The sequence below is a fragment of the Hibiscus syriacus genome, unplaced genomic scaffold (genome assembly GCF_006381635.1).
Source record: "Hibiscus syriacus cultivar Baekdansim isolate YM2019G1 unplaced genomic scaffold, ASM638163v2 tig00007058_pilon, whole genome shotgun sequence".
Lineage (NCBI taxonomy): Eukaryota > Viridiplantae > Streptophyta > Magnoliopsida > Malvales > Malvaceae > Hibiscus > Hibiscus syriacus.
Genome location: NW_024062125.1, coordinates 3,745 through 21,340, shown reverse-complemented (window position 1 = coordinate 21,340; position 17,596 = coordinate 3,745). Strand labels below are relative to the sequence as shown.

Sequence of the window (17,596 nt, the reverse complement as noted above, 5' to 3'; positions counted from 1 at the left end):
AACAACAATCTCAAGATCGAACTGAAGTGTAAGTTATCTTCATTATCATTGAGATTTTGCAGTGTTAGAGGGGTGAACTGGTCTTTTTCCTTGGACTTGAGTGAGAATGATCTCGAAGGAGATTCTTCCCACAGTTGTTATGGCAGCTGAAAGAAATCTTGGAACTATTATTCTATCAGATAACAAGCTGTTAGGTTCTTTGCCACCCAAGTTGTTTCAACATCGAAATCTATTGGTCCTTCCGTCATTAAGAAACAACTTTTCTGGGGAATTGCCAGAAATCAATACTACTTCAATAATGATACTCATGCTATCAGGAAACAAATTTTCAGGGACAGTGCCAAAATCAATCTCCAATATATACATATTGTTGCTGCTGCACTTGCTAAACAATAACTTCTCAGGCAGTGAATTTCCAACACAGCATTTGTATTAAATAGCTTAATTGCTTTTGTTGATATTTCTTCCAATAATTTCTCCTGTAAAGTTCCTGAGGATTTTGGATTCTTCACCTCGGTGCTTTAACCGGTCCATTGCCTAAAAATTTTAGCAATTTGAGTGTGTTTGAACACCTTGATCTTCATGACAACAATATCAGTGGTGAATTCCCATATTTCTTCTCTCAATTGTCCTTTCTTCAAGTACTTGATCTTAGGAAGAATTCCATTGATGGATCAATATTCATTGATCCGTCGATTCTTAGCAGGCTCTGAATCCTAGACCTCTCCAACAGCATTACAACAACCTCAAGGGTGAAATTCCTCGAAGCTTGGATAATCTTACAGGGATGATTGAAACATCAAATGTTCCACTAACACTTTCTGAATCTTCAATGTTGAAAAAGGATTCATCTAAAAAAAAAGCTTCTTGAAACTCTCACAGGTAATTCCTGGGAATTTTGGGTTGGTGATTGTACCTTATCAACATTCTCAAATCATCCAAGTTCAAGCGAAGCTTTGCTTTATTGCCATGGCCGATGAACTGTCTCACTGCCAAAGCAAGGTCCATGGCCTAGCTTATTACCTCCATTGCATTTCGAAGGGGTGCTCGCCTAGGTTCCCCCAAGTGGGAGAGCTTACGTAATAATTTGTGGCGGTGGAGGCCTGCGTTTGCACGACCCCTTTCCAATTTTTCAGTTCAATTGTTCAGTTTGTTTAGGTATAATAGTATTAAGGATACAATTATCTGCAATAGTTTTTGCTCTTATACCTTGTTTGAAACAGGGTTTAGGGTTTGAATTATTTACATGTATATGGTCTCTCATCATACACTTGTCCTTGAATTATTTGTAAATAATACATCTCAAAAGTTTTGTGACAAGGTTTTTGATCATATACTTTGCTGGAATAGGGTTTGAATTATCTACAAATAATACATACCGAAAGTTTATGGTGACATGATCTCTGATCATATATCTGTCCTAGAGACAGGAACAGGGTTCGATTGATTCCAAACTTTGCTGCAATTCGAAAGAGAATTGATGACTGATATCTAAGTCCTAAACAGGGTTCGAGTCAGACATGGCGTATTTCATCTACACATGTAAGAATCTATTAAAGACGATGAAAAACATCTTACTTTAGTGGAATCTTTGGCAATGAAAGTCTAATCTCATCATTCGAAAGAGAATTGATGACTGATATCTAAGTTCATATGACACCAGACATCATTGAAAGATAATCTATGTCGATTTACAACCATTTTTTATCAATGAAATAAAAAAGACAGGAAACAGATTCTGATCTGTTTAGGACTTCCATATATTCTTTGTAAATCTGTTTAAGAGCTTCGTGTACGGCGTCAAAAGGGAAGTGGAGAATCATGATGAAGCACTAATCCTATATCTAGTAAAAACGAGTAAGAACCAGAAGCTGGAGCTAATAGATAAGAGACGCCTAACTACAATGCAACATACTTACCTGGACGGGGTTAATGGGCGATCATCAAGGTCTATGGCCTAGGCTTGTGACCTCCGTTGCACTTAGGAGGGGTTCTCGCCTAAGGTCTCCCCAAGTGGGAGAGCCTACGTCATAATTTGTGGTAGTGGAGGCCTGCGTTCGAGTGGCCACCGTCAAATGTAAGTTTAAACTTTAGATATACATGCTAGTGATTATTTACTAGTTTGTTCATTTCAAACACAGCAAGGTTTTTAAAGCAAGCAATTGTTTTCTTATAACACAAATAGGTGCAAAACAAAGTTACATATTTTGCAGTAGAAGTATATTTGATCTGGATTTTATGCAGGTGGAAAGTGTTTTGCAAAATGGTAGGCCGATGCAGTAGAAACGAGCCAGGGAACGCATTGCAAGCCTACGCCAAATCCCTCGACAGGGAAATGCTCAACTCATAGTAAGGTGGAAATTGCCTCCTCCGAGTGGCGTAAATTAAACTCGATAGGGACGGATAATGTTTGGTGGTAGAATGTAGACCCGTGGGGAGTCTTTGTAGCATTAGAAATAGCTTAGGATATGGAAAAAAGGACAATTATCATGGAAACCAATAGCAAGACGCCCTGAATCTGCTTATGCAAGTACAACTATGGATTATATTTCCCATATGATTCCACATACAGTTGATTTGTTTCGGAGGGCATAACATCTAAAGTTTGTTTATGCACCTCGAGAGATGATCAAGGTTGGGGATGGTATGGCTAAACTTGCATGGTCCCTTCTCTTTGTTCTTTGTATTTTCAAGACCCTCCGGATGGTTTCGACTTGATGCTACATGCGGACTTTGAGGTTGGTGAATGTGCTTTATCAGTATCTGCTCCTTGTAAAATGCTGTCTTGACAAACTAGTTGGCTATACGCAGAAGAAGATTGATAGTTTGAAACCATTCGCTCAAAGTCTCAAACATTCTCTAACCATACATGATCAAGCTAATCTATGATTGGTTGTTGTCCTGGTCAATAAACTGGCTCAATCAAAAAAGCAAACGATTCGGATGAACGTTTGAAGCCAAAGAAAATTAACTAAAGTGCAAAAATTTCTTAACCATCAACGTGTCAAACCAAGCCATGCACGTTTGTTTTTGCAAACGTTGAATTGCCTCACTGCAAAAATAAGAGGGCATTGAAAACAATATGGATGAACTGGAATGGGTAACCATATATAGAAAACGAAGGGCACACAGTGTGTTCAAAATTTTGATTTCAATTTTTAATCAGTGGCATGACAGAAAGAAGAAATAAGAAGTTATAATCTCTCTGGGAGTTTCATCGTTTCTTTATAAATCTTTGACTTCATCTCTTCATGTACAGCGTCACAAGAGAAGTGGAGAATCATGATGAAGCACTAATCCCAAGTAAAAACGAGTAAGAACCAGAAGCTGGAGCTAATAAATAAGAGACACCTAACTACAATGCAACATATATACTTACCTGGACGGGGTCAATGGGCGATCAACAAGGTCTATGGCCTAGGCTAGTGAACTTCATTGCACTTAGGAGGGGTGCTCGCGTAAGGTCTCCCCAGGTGGGAGAGCCTACGTCATAATTTGTGGAGTGGGGGCTTGCGTTCGCGCGGCCCCGTTGATCGTAAGTTTAAACTTTAGATATTCATGCTTAACGATTAATTACCAGTCTACTGTTCATTTCAAACCCTGCAAGGTTTTCAAAGCAAGAAATTCTTTTCTTATAACACAAATAGATCCAAAACAACTTAAGTTACATCTTTTGCAATAGAAGTATATTTGATCCGGACATAATGGAAGTATATTTGATCCGGATTTTATGGAGGTGGAAAGTGTTTTGCAAAATGACAGGTGAATGCCAAATAGAAACGAGCCAGGGAATACATTGCAAGCCTCATGCCAAATCCCTCGGCAGAGATGCTCAACTCGTAGTAGGGTGGGAATTGCCTCCTCCGGGTGGTGTAAATTAAACTCCGATAGGGACGGACAGTGTTTGGTGGTGTCTTGCGAGACTTAGAATGTCAGATGGATTAAAGGATTTACGAAAGCCATAGTTGCTGCTCGGTGTTGGATGTAGAGCCGTGGGGTCTTTATAGTATTGGAAATAGCTTGGGATAAGGAAATAAGGACAATTATCATGGAAACCAATAACAAGGACGCTCTAAATCTGCTTATGCAAGTACAACTATGGATAATATTTCCCATATGATTCCACATATAGTTGATTCTACAGCTTTGTTTAGATTACTAATGGTGTTTTACCAATCAACTGTTGATTCCAAACCAAACAAGATTATCAATGTTAGCAATTGTTTTCTTAAATTAAACTCAAATAAAAATCCATTAGAAAAGATGAAAAACAGCTTACTTCAGTGGCATCTTTGGCAATGAAATTCTAATCTAACCATTCGAAAGAGAGTCGATGTTCGATATTTAACTTGGTTCGTACGACTATTCGAACGAGAGTCCAGTCGATTTACAACCATTTTTTTATCAGTGAGATAAAGAAGCAAGGAAACTGTAATCTGTTTAAGACTTCCATATATTCTTTGTAAATTTGTTTAGGAGCTTCATTTACAGTCTCTCCACTCACCATATTTGTTTAGGAGCGTCATTCAGCCTCACCAGTCACCAGGTGAGTGGAGAACCATGACGAAGCACTAATCCCATATCTTGTAAGAAAGAAGAAGAACAACAAGCTGTGATAATAAATAAGAGGCACCTAGCTACATTGCAACATACTTACCTGGACGGGGTCAATGGATGATCATCAAGATCCATGGCCTAGGCTAGTGACCTCCATTGCACTTAGGAGGGGTGCTCGCCTAAGGTCTCCCCAAAGTGGGAGAGCCTACGTCATAATTTGTGGTAGTGGAGGCCTGCGTTCGCGCGGTCTCCGTCCAAATTTAGTTTCAATAGTTAACAATCACTCTGTGGTACATCTTTGAATTCTTCTGTCATGAAAATCTTTAGCTTATTGTTCTCGTTCTCATACCGCTAGATGGCTTGAATGTTATGCAGCAGAAAGTCGACCTGAGAATCCGGTCACTACAGCAGGTGAATAGCCATGGAATTTGGAGTACTCATCTAATATTCATGCCATGGTATTTTTCTCTTGGTTAAACATACCATCATTTGAACACCATCATTTGGAGTACATGCCATGGTATGTTTAACCAAGAGAAAAATACCATCATCGACAGCGAAATTCACTCTTCGAACACCTGAACTGACTAGGTTGATGGAAAATTAATGGGAATGACATATTTGATGCATATTTATGTTGCACTTGTGGACTTGTACTACTCGAAAGAGAGTCCATGTCGATTTGCAAACATTTTTTTATCAGTGAGATAAAAAAACAGATTCTAATCTGTTTATGAGCTTCATATTTTCTTTGTAGGTCTGTTTAGGAGCTTCACTCAGCCTCACCAGTCACCAGGAAAGTGAAGAATCATGACGAAACTAATCCCATGTCGAGTAAGAAAGAGGAAGAACCAAAAGCTGGAGCTAATAAATAAGAGGCAACTAGCTTCACTACAACATACTTACCTGGATGGGGTCAATGGGTGATCAAAAAGGTCCATGGCCTAGGTTAGTGACCTCCATTGCACTTTGAGGGGTGCTCGCCTAAGTCATAATTAGTGGCAGTGTGGGCCTGCGTTCGCGCGGCTCCCTTTCAAACTTAGTTCCAATTGTTTAAAATTTTTCTCCTCATAACCCAAGATGCTTTGAATGTTATGCAGAGTAAAAAGGACTTAAGAATGGCCAGTAACGTGATCACGAGAGGTTTGAGTGAATAATCAGTCTTTGTTAGACATTAATATTATAGTTCCTTTGTTTTACGTCATCATGCATTAAGCTTTGAATAGCTGGAAATCTTATCTGGCATCTTAGTACTTACTCATAGCACAATCATGAGGGAAATTTGTATGAAAGATAAAATTAAGAAGCAAATAAGGAAGTAGGGTAAACTATTTAGCATCACAAGACATATAGGATTGCCAGCAGGGCCGGTCCAATGAATTTTAATGTCCTGGGCGAGAAAATAATTTTATGCCCCTATACTTGTATCGTATAATAGACAAAACATAAATAATTTTTTTAAAACAAAAATGTAATAGAAATTATAGTCAATTAAGAGATTCTAAGTTTTAGCTTCTTAAGGCTGCAATTATAGTTTATCGGTTAATATGAGGGAAAATATTGTAGGAATATAGCTAGATTGAAGAAGAAGAAAATAGAAGAGCTTATGATAGAGTTTCCATAAAATGCCTTTGGTCATCGTTATGTTAGAATAATTACACAGCCTTATACATGAGCAAGTTTCAATTTGATTCATCTGAGATTTATAGTTTCCTTTAATTGGAACAAACGTGTAGTTCTTTCGAAGCCATAAATAGAATCTACGAGATCAAATGCTGCAAGCATCCCAGTGCTCTTGCAGTCTGTGTTGGGTATGTTTAAGACATAAAGCACTTCGTTGTCATGGTCCATTTAGTTGATGGATTCTCAAGCTGATGCTTTGGTCATTTTTAGAATACTGGGCTTGAAAGTTGGGCTGCGAGAGCTTAGTTTTAACATACCCATAACCCTGTCGCAATGAAAGAAAGAAAGGCCGAAACAGGACGAGTGGGTCGCCATTCCAATTTCCAACCAAACCGAAGTTGGAGCTCATCTTTGCTTGGGTTTGTTGTTTTAGCCAAAACTGAAGCAGATAGAGGAAGCAAGAAGATGGAGGACGGAGAGATAGATGAGAAAATGGCGGTGGGAGTGAGATCATAGTCATCAGATACGCCGCGGAAGCCCGAGAAATCTCCTTATGATATGCTTAAAGAAACCAAAGCCTCGGTTAAAGAGGTTGCCGCCAAAACCCTCTCAATCAAAAAGGAAAACAAACCAAAATCTGAACTCAGAGAACAAGTCACCCAAATTGATGCCCCCTCAAACATGCTACCCTGGGCTAAGGCCCATCTGGCACATGTATTGGGTCGGACCTGATTGCCAGTTAGCCAGATGATTAAGAAATTGTTTTCTTAGCAATAGCATTTTGTGTAAAATTAAGTAGGGTAATATGTCAACTATCACTTTTGTTCTGTTTTAGTCACTCGATTGTTTTTATTTTAAAATTATATCTAACGTTATGTTATGGTTTCATATTAGTCACCCGTGTTAAAGATTTAACAGAACTGTTGACGTGGTGTTTTTCTAAAATTTTCAATGATGACGTGACATTGCCTAATGGTGACATGTTAATATTACCATTAATTTTTTAACAGCGGGTGATCGAAATGAAACCAAAGCGTAATGTTAGGTATGATTTTGAAACACAAAATAGTTAGATGACTAAAACAGAATAAAAATGATAGTTAAGGTACTAAACATAATTTACCCGATTAAGTATGGAGATATCATCTATGTTATTTGGGTTTTCATCTGTATTCCTGTGTTTGGTACCCAAATAAGATATGAGAAAATGATTATCAAGTATATATATAAATGATATATTCTTAATTAAAAAAACGATATATTTTTTTGGATAAAGTAGGATACCATAAAGAGAAAATTATAAAAAATAAAAATCAACTGTTAAAATTTAAATTATCTGATCATAAATGGTTACAGTCAACTGGAAGTTCTACTACTACATTAAAAATTCATTTGTCTTTTTCTATGTTTGAATTTTTTTTTTTTTGAATATTTTGATCTAAAATAAGATGGATCGATTCACCTCGACGTTGTGAGTTCGAATCTAACCTCCATTTGTCAGAAGTTGCTCTGAAGTCCATGAATTTGAGATTGAAAGTGAGGAAACTGTAACGCTTCAATTCAAATTCACGGGCTTTGGGACATTTTCCGATGAAACAACCACCAAATCTGGACTCAATGGGTCGAGACAAACCAATCCATCCCATTTTGGGACCAAAAGGCCACCATCTAGAGTGGTCAACGGTGTAAATTACACCATGAGTCATTAGGAAAAAGAGTAAATTACACCATGAGTCATTAAACTTCACTCTATCTCATATTCTACTCACCAAAACGACGTAGTTTTACAGTATATTTGAGTTTTCCAAAACGGTATCGTTCTGATTCCTGTGCCACATCATAAAGCCGTTAAAAGTTAACGGCAGAGTGAACAAAATGATTCAATCTATAAAGTTCAGTGAGTAAATTATAAAAATTAAAATTTCGGTAAGCAAAATAGGATAGGGAGTAAAGTATAGTGAGGAACCATGTAATTTACCCTTTTAAAAAAATACTAAAATCTACTACCAATTATAAATAATGTATTAGATTTTTTTAGTGATTTAAGAGCTATCATATTCTCGATCGACCCATGTTTAAGTTCTCACTAATATTTTTTATTTCTTTTTTTCTATCATTATTTATAATATATGATATACATATATATATATATATAATGTTGTAACTAAATTATGAGTATTTGATTTAGCCTAATGGTTAAAGCTTGTTTTGGTCTCCAACATGGTCTTGGGTTCAAATTCATTTTAAACAATTTTAGCTTTTTTATGCTTTAACTTTAACAAGATACATAACACATGTTTTAACCTTTCATCAAACATGTCATGTGGTTCAGTGGTTAAGGCAAACAGATGTTTCCCTTCAATATTTGGGTTTGAATCCCCTAGGTGCAAACCTTTTTTAATTTGTTTTCTTCAATTCAGAAGTTGACACGTGTCACAATTTGATTAGATAGTTAAATTTATTGAATTGAATTAAAATTAGGATCAAATTGAGAGAATGTACAAGTATTGAGGATCAAATATGTAATTATACAAATTTGTTAATTGTCATCATTAGTTCTGTTAAATACTAACGGTTAGTGACTATATTGAACTCATTTAAATAGTTCAGTGATCATATTGATGCAAATTTAAAAATGGTGGTCATTTTGATACAAACCCCATAGTTGGGTGGCCATTCAAGTAGTTTACCCTAACATATATCATTTTTTTCTCTTATGAAATCCAAACTCGTGTAACTCAAAACTGAGTAAAAAGAAGAGGAAAAAACTGGAAAACAATTAGCAAGTAAAATCCAGTTGCAACTATGTGTCATCATCATCGATGTTATCCTCTACAATGTCAATGCAAGATCCTACTGATTTTTCCAAGGGACATCGCCTCGGCAAGCTTAGCTCGAGCGACTTCGTGGCGGCGCAACAGTAGGACGGTGTTAAGTACAGACCATCTAACTTGTGAGTCTGTTTTCTTTTGAGTGAACCCCAAGTCTTTGAGCAATCCATCCAGCTGATCCATAACCAGAAAGTTCAATTCACTACTGAGACTCCCTATTGCTTGGGGTGGAAGTTAGGGTATATGAATTGTATTACCTTGTTTATATCCGCAAGGCCGCCCTCGGCGTAGCCGAACAAAAGATATTCGGTTGCCACACCTGCTAGTGCTATGCATGAGAATCTGTTCAGTGTCTGGTGCATAAACATGCTCACCATAAGATTTCTTGTCAATCAAGTTTTCTAAAATCCAACATGTTTTAAGAACAGGAAAATCTGAGTACACAACATACCGCGGCTGATACTTCCCCTGCATTGACCTGCATGAAATGAGAACATTGGTGAAGAAATAGCATTAGGGAATCATCTGGAAACTACGTTATCCGTAAAACCGAAGCACGGTATCCCGCATTATCCTCTGCTAGATATCATTCCGGTTACCAAAAATTGAAGACAGAATGGGAAGCAAAAGCAGTAGCTGAGTGGAATATAGCAGATATACCAAAAAGAACAACCTACTTCTTCGAGAAACTCGAAATCGACAAAGGATGTTGCTGCTTGAAGATTGAGTGATCCTTCCTTCTTTAATGCTTCCAAACTGGTTAATGTATACCCTCTAGGAAGGATGCCCACCAGGTACGCGATCAAGAAATGACCGGCTTCATGCTGCACCGAAGTCGGTATACAATAAGTAGTTGGTTTCTTTCAGCAATATGAAAGACTAATCAGAATTAACATATGATCATCATGAACTGAAGCAAAGTAGGCAGAAAACAAAAGAGAAGGGTCCTACTTGAACAACCCTGTTGTGGTACTTTTGACTGAAAGTGTGACCGGTCGTGTCGAGGACCAAGCCGCCGATGCCTCCATTAAATGAAACCTATACAAACACCAGCATGTTGCAGAAAACAGTGGCTGCGTCGATGTTTAAAGCAACGAAACATGAACTAGAAATCTCATCAACCATGGAAAAACATTCATGAGACGTTGAGAATAAACTTCTGAAGTCGATATCGAGGAGGGGATTGTTTACGAACGAACGAGTTAGATGATCGGAACGAGGAAATTACCAAGTCCAGTGTCCACAGAAACAAGAATCCCAAAGAAATAGAGAGGATTTGCTGAGGGCTAAAACTAAAAGAATTCCAAGCTGCAACCCCACCTAAGAGAGCAGCAAGCTGCAGGTTTCTTTCTATTGAACCAAGAGTTGCATCAACTGGTGATAGAAGAGAGGTAGTTTCTATTCCATTCAATCTCAGTTCATCCGAGTTGTTCAAGTTCGCTTGTTTAGTATTGACGAATATGTTGCCAACACTGTTTCAAAGAAAAATGATGAAATTACGCTACTAATCCTAAAGTTATTTCACAATTTAAACTCTAAAATTCATCTTATGTTCAATTTAGTTCTTATCTTCACCAATATTTAAATTAAAAAAAGTAAAAGGAAAAGGAGAATCGAGTAAATAAGGTTATAAACGAAACGATAGCTTGTTCTCAAATATAAACGAACCAAACACCCATTTGTTTATGTTCGTTCATTTATCAAATGAACGCTATACGAATGGTTCACAAATAGTTCGTCGAAGATTATATCATTTGCACACCTAAGAAAAATCCATCAGCTTGACTTGAAATGCAGAAACACCCCCATTTTTCTTTGCAACAATCTTATGTATTCAAAACACCAGCAGTAATCTCAGAGCTATTTTCACACATAAAAAATGGGAAACTAAGCATCCTCTACCATTCTTTTTTCATACATGTTCTTGGTTTTTATTTACCCTTTTTCCATTTCAAAAGAAAATCAAACAGCTCAAATTCATAAAAAAAAAAGAAGAAAAACTATAAAATTCGACTCGAAAACCTGGCGAGCAGCACCGAAATATCGAAGGCCACCGGGCTTTCCCTGCAAGTCCTTGACAAGAGACAGTGCGGTCCTCTCATCTCCCTTGCTCAGCTCCTTATCAACTTGTTCCAGTACTTGTCTCCTTGAAACTCCGAGTTCCGATGAACTGAAAATCCTAAAAGTAGACAACTTAAGCCTTGGACATGAAGTTTAGTTCCGGAAACAAACCAAAGTGCCCATAGCTTTACATAAGAATAATTCATTACAGACATAACATGTGCTATTATCGTTACCGTAGATATGGATCGTGAATGCTTTTAAAATTTACATAATTTACAGTAAAATATAATAATTTTAATTATCGTGATAGACTGCGATTGGAATAATAATGAAAATAAGGATATTTTATTACTGCAATTGGTCGTCACCCGTTTAGTTATGACTGCTAATCATCATTATTGTTATGGTTCCGCTTCGCGGTTAGATTAAATGGAGTCGGGATCCTTCATGAATTATTAAAATTGGAATTTAGACATTAATTTTTCTTTTGAAACCCTAGCCGTTCTTTCCCTCTCCCTTTCTTCCTTTCCCTTTTTTTCTTTACAACTTGCGTCAATTTTTATAGATCAAATCAATTTTTTCTTCTTTGATTTTGTTAGCCGACGTCGGTACCAAATTTGATACTGATTGTCGACCGTAAGTTGTCTTTTCTCTTTTTTTTAGTTTTTTAATAAGAATAATTTTATCTTTGTGACATGTTTATCTCTGTCTTTATTGCACGTTTATATCTGCTGTTGTGGCACATTTTTTCTCTACCTTTTGATAGTTTTCAATTGTTTGGCCATTGTTTTTCATTTATCTTTTTTTTCAAGGTTGAATTTGACATCACCACGACTGATCAAGATGGCGTTTATTTCTTATCATATTGATCTTTCCTGCTTTGGTTCATCGGATTGATTTGGATACGCGTTTTGCATTCGTAGATAGTTTTCTCACGTCGTTTGACTCTGATTTGCGTTTTGTCGGTGGTCTTTCAACAGTTTCATCCCTTTTTGTGGTTAGTTTACGTTTACGGTTATACTCATAAATCTTCATTGTAATTCTTAATATTTTTCGATTTTTAATTAAACTATCTACTTTCAATAAAAAAAATTAAATGGAGTCGGTTGCTAAGGTAGCCCAAATGTAATTATAGATCTTGTTGTTTGGGCTTCAAATCACAATATTTCACAATAGTTTTGGGCCTTAGAAAGCTCAAAAGTATAAATGAAAGGGATAGAGCACCTCCACTTATTAACAAAGCTAGGCCTTCCCAACTTTAATGGGACTCTACCTAGTGTTAGCTATACCTATCTTGAACTCTTGATTATGGATTTCTTGATTTGGATATGAGTAGGGATGGGATGAGATCCAAACTTGAAGGGTTTCAATTTGATCCGACCTCATTGGATTGAGGTTTTTTAAAAAAAAAAAGGATTCGGCCAGGTATGGTTTTTTAAATGTAATGTTCAGGTCGGGGTCGGTTTAGGGTGAAATTATCCGATACAACCCTATCCCAAAAAAAATATAATTTTCTTTATATATTTAAGGATAATTATAATAATACGCCTCTATATATTATTTTTTTCGATTAAATCCCTATTTTTATTGAATAAAAATAATATTTTTTTATTATTTTGGGTCGGATCGAATTTTATCTCAAAAAAATCAAGTCGAATTCGGATCATGTGGAAGGTGTATATTTTCGGATCGGTCTGATTGAATGAAGGATGTAAAATTTTTTAGTCGAGTCATATTGACCCAAAACCGACCCGCATCGTAGATATAAGTTGATATTCTTCTTCTTTTTTGTTGAACGGTATAATATGTAAATTTAGATGTTAAAATTATTTATTTTTAATATAAAATGGATAACCGATAAATATTTTTAAATATTCATTACTTGAATTTGCGTTATTTATGCAATTGTAGATTACGAATTCAAATATTTGAATATGAATTTCCATATAATTTTAGGAATTATATTTTTTTAATTGTTTTGAGTATTTTTTGGGTTTAAAATTAATGAGGTTTTAAAATATTAATTAGTTTAATGTTAAAATTTATTAGGTCTTAAGATTTAAAACAGGTTTGAAGATTGGACTGAATATAAAGGAACAAGCATAAACGAACATAAATGAACGAACGAGCCCTTTATTCATTTTCATTCATTTAATTAAACGAACATAATATATTGTTCATGTTCATTCGTTTAATAAATAAACGAACGTAAAAGAACTTTCCACTAAATGGTTCGCTGAATGTTTGGTTCATTTACAAACATAGTAATATTTTTTTTAATAAAAAGCTACTAGTTTTATTAAAATTAAAAAATATCCAGAATTACAATGTAGACTTACAAGCCTAGTAATACTTGAATAATTTGTAAATAAGATAAATTCGAATTTTAGATAACTTTTTAAATTCAAATTAGATAATTCAAAATTTATAAATATCCAATCTACTGTCTTTTTTTATTATGCTCGTCAAATTATTCAATTTAATTATGAACTAAATTATTTAACTTGAACTAATTATTGAATTAATTCAAAAGCCCAAATAATAATAAAGATACGCATAATATTGTTAAAAGAAAACAAATAGTGACCGATTATAGGGTATTATTTTGTTGAATGCTCGACTATTAAAAGTTATAAATTGTCTCTCAAGTATAGGGTGTTATTTTTTTGAGTCACTCAATTATTAAAAGTTGCAAAATGATTAATTGACTATTTATATGTTCTAAACCCGTGATTTTCCGTTATAAAATTGTCAGCCGTTTAAACTAGATGGTAACATATTAGTGATACAATAGTGTTTTGATATTTTGATAGTAGGTTTTTATCATATCCCAGTTAACAGGTTAACATCCAGTTCAAACTGTAATATATTTTTTAAATAGAAAAAAAACGATTTTGAAACGTATGAATAGACGGGTGACTATTTAGTAACTTTTAATAATTAACAAGTCAACAAAATAATGGCTTATAATTTAGGGATCGTTTTATAATTTTTAATAGTTAAAGACTCAATAAAATTAGGGATGGCAATATGATCCGAACCCGACGGGAAAACCCGAAACCCGATCAAGTTCGAGTCGGGTCGGGTTGAATGATATCGGGTCGGGTTTGGGTTCGGAGATATTTTTCGGGGATTTGTTCGGGTCGGGTTTGGGTTCGGAGATATTTTTCGGGGATTTGTTCGGGTCGGGTTCGAGACAAGGTATCTCCGCCCCGATTATATATATATATATATATATATATATAATATTTTATATTTTTTATATTAATTATATATATAATATTTTATATTTTTTATATTAATTATATATAAAATATTTTCGGGTTCGGGTTCGGGTTCGGGTTTGGGTATAATATTTCGGGTCGGGTTCGGGGATGGGGCTAAAAAAATCCCCGACATGACGTCCCGATAAAAAATCTGTCAGGGATCGGGTCAGGGTCGGGGACGGGGATTCATTTCGGGTTCGGGAACGGGGTGAGCAAAACCCGCCCCGAACCCAACCCGTTATCATTCCTAAATAAAATATCGTTTTATAATCGATACATCATTTGTGTACTTACTGTATTATAAATTACGTAAATTATTACTATTAGAAGCTGCCTCCGGAGCCTGAATGTGTTATATTATAAATGTTGATCGATATTGGAGTCTATTCCAATTGGTCGAAAGGGCATATCCAAAAAAAAAATATTGAATTATAAAATGTCGTTAACTTCCCAATATTTCCGCATTAGTTCTTGCCAACAACCATGCATCCATCCATTCCTAAGCCCAAAACACCTATTCAGATTCATTCCCCCTCCGCCAATTTCTTTGGCGGTTTTACTCAAAATTCACCCTAACAATGATTATTTATATGTCAGACATTGTTTCTCTAAATATTATCGAACTAGCATATTTTCTGAAAGATTGAAAATAAAGTGCGGTTTAAGAAACGCGACGTACACACGTGGAAGGAAAGCATGGATTAGTAAGCGTGCATTTTTGGGGTTATGTCCAAACTGGTGCCACGATGGAAAAAGCGTGGATCATCGGGAGTGCTTCGTAAGATTTATGACACGTGTTTAATACCACCCAATTGTCCCCCTCCTCTTTAATTTTGCCCCTCCCCTCCACCTATAAATACTCTATCACACAACACCTCCAACCACGTCAAAAATATTATATTTATTCCTTTTATCAATCATTCTAGTAAGTTTTAAGTAAGTTTTGTTATCGTTTTTTGAAAGGTAAAATTTTTATTATTATATTATAATCATTTAATAATTTATTATTTTATTATATTTTACTCTACTATTTTTTATTGTTTTTTGCAGTTATAAAATGGTAGGTGGGTTGTTGCGTTTAGATGAAAATCATATCTCGAGTCATTTTATCGATATGGTAACAAATTTAAATTGTGTTATTTTAAATATTGTGAATGTTTTATTTATTTATTTATTTATTTTAGTATTAGTTTATATTTTAATTTGAATAATATTTACTTAATTAGGAGAATAATTGTATATTAGATCCATTTATTCATAACGTTAAGTTAGAGATACCGAATCGTTTTGGCCGTATTTTGCCGAGGATGATTTCGATTACATAGCGATATATGAAAGGCACTGTAACATTGAACTTCCCTTTATTTCTGCACTGATTGCGAGGTGAGACCAGAGACACACAGATTTCATCTTCTGTGTGGGAGTGCACTATTATGCTGAAGGATATTTTCTTACATTTGAGGCTTTCGGTAGATGGGGTTGTTATTTCTAGTATGGAGGATGGTGATTGGCATTCCTTGTGCAATTAGTATCTTTGAGGTATCCCACCTACTTTCAACGGTGGTCAAATATCGTTAGCATGGTTAGCTAAATTTTTCAAAATTTGAGTGAAGATTGTTCCGAGGATCGGGCTAAAATATTTGGTCGGATTTGCATATTACAGCTCATAGGAGGGATCTTGATGTCAGACAAATCTTGCAACCAAGTTCATTGTATGTCGTTGCATCACCTCGAAGATTTTCACGTTATCAACTCACTCAGTTGGGACTCAGCAGTTTTGACATCTATATCATCATCATCATCGAATTTTCGAAACTTCATCTACATCATCATCATCGGAGTCCATATTGAACTGCGATGATTGGGGTTCAACGAATAGTCTAGTCTCAACATCATCCTCACCTAGCTCACGAAGAGGTTCTTCTGGTGGAGATGAGGGTTCCTCTGTGATGTCGATTTTTAGGTCAAATAAGCTGACAGTTGAATGTCTTCCCCTTGAACTTGAAGGCATTGTGTCATACAGATTTTGAATTGAGCGTTGTGTCACATACATCTCCACATTAAGGTCGAAGAAGCTCGCAATTGAATGCCTCCCCTTAGAACTTGAAGGCATCTTGTCAAATGGGTACTAAACATATTGTGCATCGAGGGCATCTCCATATTCAGATCAAATAAATTGACAGATGAATGTATTCCCTTTGAACTAGAAATGATATTGTCATACAGATTGTTCGTGGAGCCACCTCGATAGAGATCGTAATAAGTTGCTAATGAATGTCTCCTCATTGAACTTGAAGGGATGTATCAAGATGTGGATTTCCCATTAACGAGTTAAAATCATTACACATTACTTGAGTTGGGTTGTCAACTTGATCAGCATGTTGAGCCAGCCATAGTAGGAGCATAATGACATACCACAAACCGCAGACACTTCAACAAATATGGCATACATTTGTGTAGCAGCGTCTAAACTTTGATTTTGAGCATCAACCATCATAGCAACATCATCATCATTGGAGAGTTTGAACGTTGTATAAATTAACGGAAATAGTGGTGTTGTATATATGTACTGAAGTGGCGCCAGTCTTCTAGTACTTCCAACATGGACCTTCTTTGAAATTTTAGTGATTAGCTCCTCAAGAGTGATGTTCCTCTTGAAGTATAAGCTGGCAGAATGATTTGATGCGAAAACAACGCTAGTTTCATCTTCCCGAATTTCTCCATCATAATAAACAATAGCTTAAATAAGCTTCATTTAGAGAGTTTGAGAGTTTGAAAGATTGAGAGTTTGAAAGATTGAGAGTTTTATATATGCAAAAACGACGTTAATTGTTTCTAATATACGAAATAAAATATAAACTAATACTAAAAAGGTGTTAGATCATAATAATTGAAGAAACAATGCTTGATAGGTAAATAATCATTGTTAGGGTGATTTTTTGGTAAAAATGTCAATTTCTTTCTAGCTAAGCATTAGATTGACATAAACTAATATTTAACGTTCAATCTAACAATTAGATTGTCATATGACATGATTGATATATTATTGACACTTTAAGAAATATTATTATTTTACATGAAAATGAGCAAATATATTTGATTAGTTGATTAATTTATTTATCTTTGTTTTCTATATTCTCTCTAAGTTATTGGTTTTTTTTCCCTTCCTAGTTCTAAGGTTATGTCATAATTAATTCGAATCAACTCAAGTCACACAATAGTTTTGGTGGGTGGTCTCCTAATATGAATTGTATA

General features: G+C 35.4%; 4 non-coding genes and 2 pseudogenes across 4 annotated transcripts; 5 read left to right on the top strand and 1 right to left on the bottom strand.

The window, feature by feature from the left end:
• Positions 1-961: 961 nt before the first annotated feature.
• Positions 962-1,124, top strand: LOC120201240. The gene has a single exon (XR_005523637.1). It is a non-coding gene; the product is annotated as a U1 spliceosomal RNA (small nuclear RNA).
• Positions 1,125-1,911: 787 nt separating this feature from the next.
• Positions 1,912-2,072, top strand: LOC120201241. The gene has a single exon (XR_005523638.1). It is a non-coding gene; the product is annotated as a U1 spliceosomal RNA (small nuclear RNA).
• Positions 2,073-3,371: 1,299 nt separating this feature from the next.
• On the top strand, positions 3,372-3,531 carry LOC120201243. The gene has a single exon (XR_005523640.1). It is a non-coding gene; the product is annotated as a U1 spliceosomal RNA (small nuclear RNA).
• Positions 3,532-4,649: 1,118 nt separating this feature from the next.
• On the top strand, positions 4,650-4,811 carry LOC120201238. The gene has a single exon (XR_005523635.1). It is a non-coding gene; the product is annotated as a U1 spliceosomal RNA (small nuclear RNA).
• A 644-nt stretch (positions 4,812-5,455) lies between these two features.
• On the top strand, positions 5,456-5,590 carry LOC120201244 (annotated as a pseudogene).
• A 3,378-nt stretch (positions 5,591-8,968) lies between these two features.
• On the bottom strand, positions 8,969-16,454 carry LOC120201232 (annotated as a pseudogene).
• Between the last annotated feature and the right edge of the window lie 1,142 nt (positions 16,455-17,596).